Genomic DNA, 10455 nt, shown 5'->3' with positions numbered 1-10455 from the left:
CTGAGGAGCTCAAACCTGGGTCTGATGGAGCCTCCAGATCCAGCTACCAAATTGCAGGAGATACAGAGGTTACTGGAGCAAGTTAAGCTGCACCAAGAGTTAAAGTGGGCTGAGTACACAAGGCAAAGTGCCTAGGTCCTTCAACAAAAAAGAGAGGTAAAGGGAAAGCCGATAGACTAAAAAGATTTAACATGTATATCAATCACATTGTTTTAAATGGTCAAGACTAAACTATACTGTCTAGGGACACGCACTTAGGTGATGTCACTTAAAAACAAACAAACAAAAAAAAAACACCAGAGAGGTTATTAGGAAATGGAGATGGTGGGTCCTTTTGGAGGAAGAGAGGGGCTTGTAACTGGGATGAGGCCACATGGGAGGTGAGAAAATTTCTGTCCTACTTGAGCTATGGTAATAAAGGCTTTCACTATATAATAATTTGCTCAGCTTGTATGTTCGTTTTGTTATTGATTTCTATAGATGTGTTTTATAACGGTTTTAAAAAAAATGAGGCCACATAAGTGAGGACAGTTGCAGTCCCTCGCTTCGTAGTGTTTATTTTATGGGATCCAATCCAGGCTGCCCCCTGGCTCAGCTGCTTTCCTTAAGAGCTGGCCCAAAACCTGGATGTCCAGTGATACTAACTTGAATGAAAGTCTGAGGAAAGAAGCCGTTTGATGAGCCTGAGGGAATGTCAGATACGGGGAAGGCCAGAACCTTGCTTTTAGGGCAGTTGGTATCAACACTTCCAGCCTTTTACCATATAGCCTGGCTGCTATATGGTTTGCTCCTCTGTGAATTGGTGCCATATTTTGTGTCTGTGTGTGGTATGGGGCAGATAACAATGATGAATCGCTCAACTAACACTGCAGTGCTCCATCACCTCTTGGAGTCAAGCTCAGGCAGGCAGTTTTTCTCCTGACCAGGTACCAACATACGATCTGGGAGATATAAAATAATCCCCCCACTCTCTGTGTTTTAGGGCTTTTGCTTTTCAGACTCATTGTGTGTGTGTGTGTGTGTGTGTGTGTGTGTGAGTGTAAGAGTGTGTGTATGTATGTGAGTGTGGGTTTGTGAGTGTGGGTGTGTCTGTGTGTATGGGTATGTATGTATGTGAGTGTGTGTATATGTATGTAAGTGTGTCTCTGTGAGCATGTTTGTGTGTATGGGTGTGTATGTATATGAGTGCAGGTGTGTTTATGTGTGGCATGTGCAAGTATGTGTGTGTGTATGCAAGTGTATATGTGTGGGGGTGTGTGAGTGTGTGTGTCAGTATGAATGTGTGTGTGCACATGTTAATTCTCATCTTGATCTCAGTTCCTCACATTTCCCTACATAGAACCCTCCCTTACCTCTTACTGACATGTAATAAATCATCTAGACCAGACCAAAAAATTCCAATTTAAAGATTCTTAAGAATAGTGACTCAGATATTCTTTAAATTGCTTTCTCCTGAGTTTTCCAATGTAACAGCACAAGTAATGTGACAGACTAATGAATAAAGATGCAGATGAAAGAGCACAGAGTCCCTTGAGGCCTCCCTAGTTTCTCATCAAAGGTCTTCCTCTGTTCATTGTTAACTGAAATCTCTCGAGACAGAGATTCACCCAGATGGGGGCAGAGGAAGGACCACGGATCCTTGGTTTCTACACCATTAAGCACTCATAACACACTGACCCAGTATCATAAGTCAATTTTATGATGTGGCCCAGGTGTATCTGTCTGTGTTCTCGATCTTTCCGAATGGTTGCCCCATGGTACAAGCACCATTTGATAATACCATGCAGTGTTATTATCCACCTGCCATTATAATGAAACAGGCTTTAATTACTTCCTGAGATATTGCAGCTATTAAATGGATGAGGCGAAGGAAGGCACAGCCAATTCTACTCTGACTCCAAAGTCCTTGACCTTTCTTTTCTGCATCCTCATTTCAGAATAACTTTATTTTCCATTCCACCTACTTAGGTTTCATTTACTCTCTAAGTCCTAACTCAGGGAGTTTTTTCCAGTCCTTGCTGTGCACTCACCATTCTTCTTTCTCTAAGGTCCTATTGTATATTTAGAAAGCCCCTTGCAATGGATCACTCATTTCTTTCATGTAGTGTTGGCTGAATTCTCAACTACTTGCTTACTTCTTTATGGACAGGCAGTGTTCTTAAAGGTGGAAATATGGTTTCCTTCTGTTTTCTAAAGAGTCTAGCACTGTGTAACACAATTAGATTTAAAAATAATTGTTATGAGTGATGACATCATACTCTTTTCATGTCCATTGTGGAGACTAATCAGATACCTAAATGGTTAAATCAATCATTAATTGGTTGATTCAACCAAATAAAATAAAATATCCTCTAATTCCTGCCACTGTCACTTACTTGGTGTTTGTAATAGCAAATTACAACACTCAGCACCTTGTAAATATTATCTCAACTAATATTCAAAGCAACCTTGAGAGGTATCATTATCTTCATTTATAAAGAAACGGATGCTCAGAGACAGTAAGACATATTTAACTTGTATAATGTGAAGACTTGATATACATACACAATACCTTGTGAAGGTATCTCCCACATTGAGCTAATACATCCATCATTATTTCATGTATTTATCATTTTGTGTGTGTGTGTGTGTGTGTGTGTGTGCTCGTTTCCTAACTGAAAATTTATTCCCGTCTACCAGTCTCTCCCTATTTCCCTGACCACCCAGCCGTGGCAACTCCCGCCCTGCTCTGTATCTGAGTTTAGCTTTGTATACTTATTTTTTGGATTTCACATACGAGTGATAGGTACTGTGCCATATTTTTCTTTCTGTCTGGCTTGTTTCATTTTAGCATAATGCTTTCCAGATTCATCCATGTCGTTGCAAATGGGAAAGTATCCTTCTTTTGTAAGTAAAGCTGAATAATATTTTGTTATACATATAAGCCATAATTTTTTATCCATTCATCTGTCAATACACATTTAAGGTTTTTACGTATTTTGGCTATCGTGAATAATGCTGCTGTGAATATGAGAGTAGAGATATCTTTTTGAGACAGATTTTTACTTCCTTGGCTATTTACCCAGAAGTAGGGCTGCTGGATTATTTGGTCATTTTATTTTTAATTTTCTTTTTGGTAATCTTCATACTGTTTTCCACAGTGGCTACACCAGTTTACATTTCCATCAATAGTGCACAGAGTTGCTTCTTTTACGTATCCTTTCTAATATTTATCTCTTATCTTTTTGAGAAAAGATATCCTATCCCAACAGGCATGAGGTGATATCTCTTTGTGGTTTTGAACTGCACTTCTCTGATGATGAATGATGTTGAGCACCTTTTCAGATACTTTACCTTTCTTATGTAATGAAAGTAATTTAATGTAAACACTAAATAAAAGTGTTTATTCAGTTTTTCTGTCCATTTTTAAATTGGATATTTTTTGCTATTGAGTTGTATGAATTATTATATTTATATATTGAATATTAACCTCATCAAATATGTGATTTGTAAATATTTTCCCCTACAGCATAAGTCGCCTTTTGATTTTGCAGATGGTTTCCTTTGCTGGGCAAATGCTTTTTAGTTTGATGTGGTCCCATTTTAGTTTTTCATTGGTTGCTTTTGCTTTTGGTGTCAAATCTAACAAACAGTTTATCCTTTCTATGTACATTGACTGGAGATTTGGACTCATTTATATTTAAAGTAATTATTAATAGGTGTGATCTTATTATTGCCATTTTGTTAATTGTTTTATGGATTTTTATACTTCCTTTGTTCCATTGTTCATCTCTTGTTCTCTTCCTTTATAATACGATAATTTTTCTATAGTATTATGCTTTGGTTCCATTCTCTTTATATTTTTTATCTATTATATGTTTTTTTGCTTTCTGGTAGATATGAGACTATGTAAATCATCTTTTCACAATTTGTTGTAAGCTGATGATAACCTAACTTTGTGCACAAAAGTTCTAAATTATTTTTATTCTTTCCCCTTAAATGTTAAGGTTTTTAATGTCACAAATTAAATCTTCTTATATTGTTATCCACTAATAAAAGGGCTTCTCAGGTGGCTCAAGGGGAAAGACTCCACCTGCCAAGCAGAACATGTGGGTTTGATCCCTGGAGATCCCCTGGAGAGGAAGTGGCAATCCACTCCAGTATTCTTGCCTGGAAAATTCCATGGGCAGAGGAGCCTGGCAGGCTATAGTCCATGGAAGTCACAAAGAATCGAACACGACTTAGTGACTAAATAACAACAATTTGTTAATGAATAATTATAGTTAAAGTTCTTTGTTAATAATACATTTGCTCTTTAACCTTCATGCTGGAGTTATAAGTGATTTACTCACCATAATTATATTGAATTTAACTATATATTTACTTTTACCGGTGAGTTTTATACTTCCTTATGTTTTCATGTTAGTAATTCATTTCAATTTGAGTAACTTTTCTCATTTCTTAAAAGGCAGGTTTAGTGTTACTGGGCTACTATAAATTTTGCTTGTCTTAAAAACTCTTTTTCTATCTTTTAAATCTGAAGGACCACTTTGTCAGGTAAAGTATCATTAGTGGAAAGTTTTTATCCTTCAACCCTTTCCGGATGACTTCCTACTCCCTTCTGGCCTGCAGAATTTCTTCAGTAAAATCTGCTAATTGACTTATGGGGTTTTCCTCACATGTAACAAGTTGTTTTTCTATTTCTAATTTTAAGTTTCTCTCTTTGTCTTTAACATGTAACAATTGAAGGCAATGGCACCCCACTCCAGTGCTCTTGCCTGGAAAATCCATGAACGGAAGAGCCTGGTGGGCTGCAGTCCATAGAGTCGCTAAGAGTCGGACACAACTGAGCGACTTCACTTTCATTTTTCTCTTTCATGCATTGGAGAAGGAAATGGCAACCCACTCCAGTATTCTTGCCTGGAGAATCCCAGGGACGGTGGAGCCTGGTGGGCTGCCGTCTATGGCGTCGCACAGAGTCGGACACAACTGAAGCGACTTAGCGGCAGCGGCAGCATGTGTCTCAGTGTGGATCTCTTTGGATTCATTTTGTTTGATACTCTCTGGGCTTCAGGGATCTGGTTGTCTGTTTCTCCAGATTTGGAGGTTTTCAGCCATAATTTCTTTAAATATGCTTTCTGTTCCTTTTTCTTTTCTGCTTCTCAAACCTCTATAATGCATACATCTGTCTGTTTGATGGTGAATCACAAGTCCCTTAAGTTGTCTTCACTCTTTTCCAATTATTTTCAGTGTTGGGTCCTCTGGTTGGATGAATTCCACTGCCCTGTGTGTGCCTTCACTGACCCATTCTTCTAATTGATCTGATTTGTTATTGGCCCCCTCTATTTCAATTTTTCACTTTAGTTATTATATTATTTAGCTCTTATTTATGTTTGGCACTTTATTACATGTTGTATCTCTTTGTTGAAATTCTCACTTTCAACAAAGGTTATTCTGACCTCAGTGAGCATCATTATATCATTAAACTCTCTATGAAGTAAATCATTGATCTCCATTTCATTATGACCAGTTTCTTGAGAATAACCTTTTTCCTTTGTTTGGAACATAGTCCCTTTCTTCATTTTCCCTAACTCTCTGTGATGTTGTCTGCACATTAGATAAAATAGCCACCTCTTTCAGTCTTAACAGACTGGACTTTTCCAGGAAATGAGCTTCTGTAATTATCCTTGTCCAAGCTGTTGGTTGTCTACATTGTCATTGAGAATGAGTTCAACTCTTCAACTGTTTGCTGAATAGAAACACATTTTGATAATTAAGTATAACTGGGCTAAATATCGAAACAATATAAATCAGGAGAATTCAGATATGATATAAATATTATTTTAATAGAAATATGCATTATAGACAGAAAATTTTAGGGGTCCAAATTATTATATTCAGAACTAACTACTAAATACCAGAACTCTTCAAAATTAAAAGTCCCTCTATTCATACAAAATATAATAAAAAACAATTCAAATATGATAATTTAAAGTGATAGATTCTGAAATTCTAAATGTTAATACATTATGTTAAAGCTTTTGGTCATTATTTTAAATATTCAAGATATATTAAAGAATTTGAGAGGATATTTACATTTCAAATACACCTGATTATTTTAGAGGGAAGTATTAAGGTTTGTTCCTTAAAATATTTTTTATAATGCACATTTGAGTTACTTTGCCTTCCAGTACTTAACACTTATATTACTAGAAAATTGCTTTCAAAATTACATTTTGGTATGATTTTCTTAATGTAACTTTGCAAAAATTGTGCTTCTATACAAAAGTATATAGATATTATACCTATAGCATATTGACAGAAATTTTTAATAATCAAATTGTATCATGAACTTAAAGCCATGCTTGTATTTTTCTCATGAACAGGGAAACAAACAGTAATTTTTAGAACTGCTTTGCCCATTGACATCTAATAGCAAATATATACATTTATAATGATATTTACAAAATTATGTTTATATAAAAGCTATTTATATGCTTATTTACATTAAAATATAAGGGTCTTAAATCTCAGATAAAGAGGTGCTTCCCTGGTGGCTCAGACAGTAATAAATCCATCTGCATTCCCTGGGTCAGGAAGATCCCCTGGAGAAGGGAATGGCTGCCCACTCCAGTATTCTTTCTTGGAGAATTTCATGAACAGAGGAGCCTGGCAATGCTCAGTCCATGGGGCCTTAAAGAGTCAGACAGGACTGACTAATATTAAATCTCAGATAAAGAGGTATGGTTAGCAAAACCACTCAGCTTTCACAATATTTCATTGTAAAGCCACAAAGCATATTTTCTGTGATAGAAGAAAATATATAATATTCTCTATATGTTATTATTTCTATAAATATAAGAAAATATTTGCCAAAGAAGACTTGATATTAGTAGTTGATTAGCTATCAGTAACTGCCAGCAAGAAAAGTATAGCTTTTGTTTTCTTAATCAAAACTCTGTTTCATTTTGTATTTATTTACCTCTGTGGCTGTCAGTAGCTTGTTAAACATGATTATGTCCTTCTGTCAATAAGTCTGACAACATATTCTAGGCCATTTTTCAAATATTTTTTTGTACTGAAATTTTAATACAGCTTATTTAACAACTCCTTATTAAGTTTTCTTCTTCCTTTGAGAAAGAAATGAAATGAACTACCATTTCAATCATCTCCCTTAATGATTTCAAGATCATTGAGAGTAGAAAATAAGCTGAAAAAATATTTCTAAAGAATTGTGGACATTTTAGCAGCTGGACACATTGAATATTGAAAAGCAAAGAAACTACTGTCACCCTCAAATACAGAGTGCAAAATCTGTGTTATCTAATTTGAGCCTAAAGAAATAAAATGCATACTCAATTCAGTAGTCTTGCCTACATTACCACTTGTCATAGGAACACCTAAATCTAATGATAGTCATCTTAATACTTTAATATCATTTATACTTCTCATAGCATGCAGGATAATAACACCATCAAAAATAATCATTGGAACATTGCAAAGGGAAACATATGAACATCACTAAACAGGAGCAAGACATTAATATTTAATAGAGACATTTTTAAAAGTTAACTGGAAATGGAGAAAGAGCAAGATGTAGAGAAAGCACGAAGAAAGGACACAAGTAATGGAAATAATACAGAAATTATAAGGGATAAATCTGATAGCTAGCAAGGTAAAACCCTATTATAGCCAGCATCAGATTTATGAATTAGTTGAAATAGATATGGTTTCAAGGATACTCAGGCAAGGAAAGAATACCAATGTAAAAATTAGTGCACCCGTCTTTCTAAGGGATATATGAAAAACAAATGTAAAGGCTTAATTTTTTCCAAGCAAGATAACTCCATAGTGCACTGATCAAATTATATTATAGATTCATTTTTACCAACAAGCTGTAAGCTACCTGAGTGATTACAGATTTGCTGTTTAGTTGCCAAGTCACGCCTGACTCTTTTTGCAACCCCATAGACTGTGGCCTGCCAGGCTCCTCTGTCCATGGGATTTTCCAGTTAAGAATAGAGGGATGGGCTGGCATTTTCTTCTCCAGGAGATCTTTCCAACCCAAGGATCAAACTTGCGTTTCCTGCATTGCATGAGGATCAGCGTGTCCCTCAGGTCAGACAGGCACACCACGCACTCGTTGCTGTTGTCGCTGTTCTCCTCGTCCGAGGGCTTGGTCTCCTGGTTGTTCTTGTTCTTGATGCCATAGATCTCCTGCAGCAAGTAGCTAACCCGGTCCACGATTTGCTTCTGCTTTAAAGGCTTCACGGAGAAGCTGCCATCCACGTGCTTTTCAAAGGCGGCCAAGAGCACGTGGGCATGGCCGGTCACTTCCACAACATCCCCCTCATCCACCACGGCCTGGATGACCACTGGAAACACGCCCCGGTCCAGGTCAAAGTTCAGCTCGTCGTCCTTCCACTCCGAGAAGTCGATCTTGAAGGAGGGCAGCGAGAACTGCTGGCTCACACCGCGCTTGTAGTGGACGGTCTCGGACTGCAGGGCCGGGCTCTTGGGGCTGTACGCGGCAGTCCCGTTCAGGAACTCCTCCACCGCCTGGCAGTAGACAGTGATGGCCACCCGGGCGTCGGCGTCGAAGGTGAACTCCAGGCTGTAGAGGACGCGGGGCTTCTCGCCGTCCTCAGTGGGGCTGTCGGCGCCGTCCTTGTACCTCACGAGCCGGAGGGAGTCTTTGCGGATGTTCACCAGGCTCCTCAGCGTCTTCACGGACTCGTGGGGCGCGGGCGTGACGTAAGGGAACTGGACTGGGCGATTGCTCACCAGCGAAGCCTGATGACATATATCGCCAGTGTCTTAATTACATTTGCTTCCCCAGTGCTGATTACAGACCTAGGTACCTAGTAGGGACTCAATATATTTGGTTGAAATTAATGGGAAAAACCTTAGAGGAATGCTATACTTGTAAATTTTTGTGATATCAGATCTTATTAGTATTCCTACTATGCAAAAGTATTTTTCACACAATGGGAAACAGCAGATGATTTCGTGATTTATATATTTGGTAACTATTTCTATGGGGCTTTTACTATCTCTCCTGGTTAGCGTGAGGTTAATAAGTTAATTGGGCTTCAAAGAATTTAAGATATAGTTCCATCTTATGTTTTCCACAATCCAAAAGAAGACTTTTAGCATTTTCATTCTTCCTTTTACTTTCAAACGTCTAGGTTTCTGTGATAGAACAAAAAATCTTAAGAATAAACATAGAGTTTTGTATTTTCTATAAATATTAGCTCCACTTTTTCAACTGAAACCAGTTAATAAATTCAAATTGCAGTAGTACTAAGAGAGGGTAAAAAATCTAATAAGCAATTCCTAAGTGCCCATTCATAAGTCACTTGTGTCTGGCCTAGTAGGTACCCAACTCCATCCCACACACCACGGCCCTGTGGTTTGTGCTCCTGTGGTGCAATTATTTTGTAATCACCAAAAGATCCCAAGCCTGCTGCCAACAGAAATGACAAGGCTTGAAGAGCTGCAGGTGACCAATAAAAGAGCCAAGTAGAACAAACAAATGACAACTGGGTCATCCATGCATCCACAATTGCTGTCATTTATCTAAAAACCGAGAACTCTGCTTGTGAAATGAAATTCTCCAACACACCCTGTGCCCTCTGATGCTTGCAAACCCCTGAAGAGAGCTCAAGGTCCTCACACCTCTCCCACCACTTTGTTTCTCACCATCATTACAAGGATCAGAGACTACTCTGGATCCACATCAAGCCTACTGGGCCACAGAAGTGAAGGTTTAAATTGTCAGGAGAAAGAATTGTAACATTCAACCCAAGTTTACAGCATCTATCCTATTGTTTGTGTCTCTTTTTCCAAAGCCAGCTCGTGACTACTTTTTAAAAATTATATTTGTTTATTAACTTTTGGCTGTGCTGGGTCTTCGTTGATGAGCAGATTTTTATCTAATCACAGAGAGTGGGGGTTACTCTCATTTGTGGTGTGAGGGCTTTTCATAGTGGTGACTTCTCTTGTTGCAGAGCATGGGCTGCAGGATATGCAGGCTGGGTAGCTGCAGCTCCCAGGGTCTACGGCACAGACTCGATAGTGGTGGTACATTGGCTTAGTTGCTCCATGGCATGTGGGATCTTCCCAGACCAGGGATAGAACCCATGTCTCCTGCACTGGCAGGTGGATTCTTCACCAGGAAAGCTCTGGTGAATACTTTTGACCTGGGTTTTGAAAGGTTGCTACTGCGAGCCGTATGTTATGCTAGGATGCATGGCCTCCGGAAGAGAGGATTTTGATCCGGGGTCAGAGATGAGGCTTGACTACTTGGAGCTTTTTGTGTAGCAAAGTTTTATTAAAGTATAATACAAGTAGGGAAAGCTTCTGAGATAGACATCAGAAGGGGACAGAAAGAATGCCCCTTTGTTTTTAGCAAGGCATTTTATGTCTGTTAGAAAGAAAGACACCTCAGAGCTGAGGGAGTTTCACCAGGCCGCT

The 10455-nt window shown here is 38.3% G+C and overlaps 1 pseudogene across 1 annotated transcript in view; it reads right to left on the bottom strand.

Moving 5' to 3' along the window:
* Positions 1-5804: 5804 nt before the first annotated feature.
* The window catches only part of LOC147356937 (E3 ubiquitin-protein ligase MGRN1 pseudogene), a 45885-nt pseudogene continuing 41234 nt past the window's right edge, over positions 5805-10455 (bottom strand). Inside the window, exon 3 of the transcript XR_015142896.1 lies at positions 5805-8772. The product of XR_015142896.1 is annotated as an E3 ubiquitin-protein ligase MGRN1 pseudogene (transcript). The remainder of the gene's footprint in view (positions 8773-10455) is intronic.

Source organism: Bos grunniens, chromosome 16 (assembly GCF_055505025.1).
Source record: "Bos grunniens cultivar Pamir isolate PY7600 chromosome 16, Bosgru_T2T1.0, whole genome shotgun sequence".
NCBI classification, from domain to species: domain Eukaryota; kingdom Metazoa; phylum Chordata; class Mammalia; order Artiodactyla; family Bovidae; genus Bos; species Bos grunniens.
The sequence above is the reverse complement of the archived record's forward strand: the minus strand, read 5'-3'. Positions and strand labels throughout refer to the sequence as shown.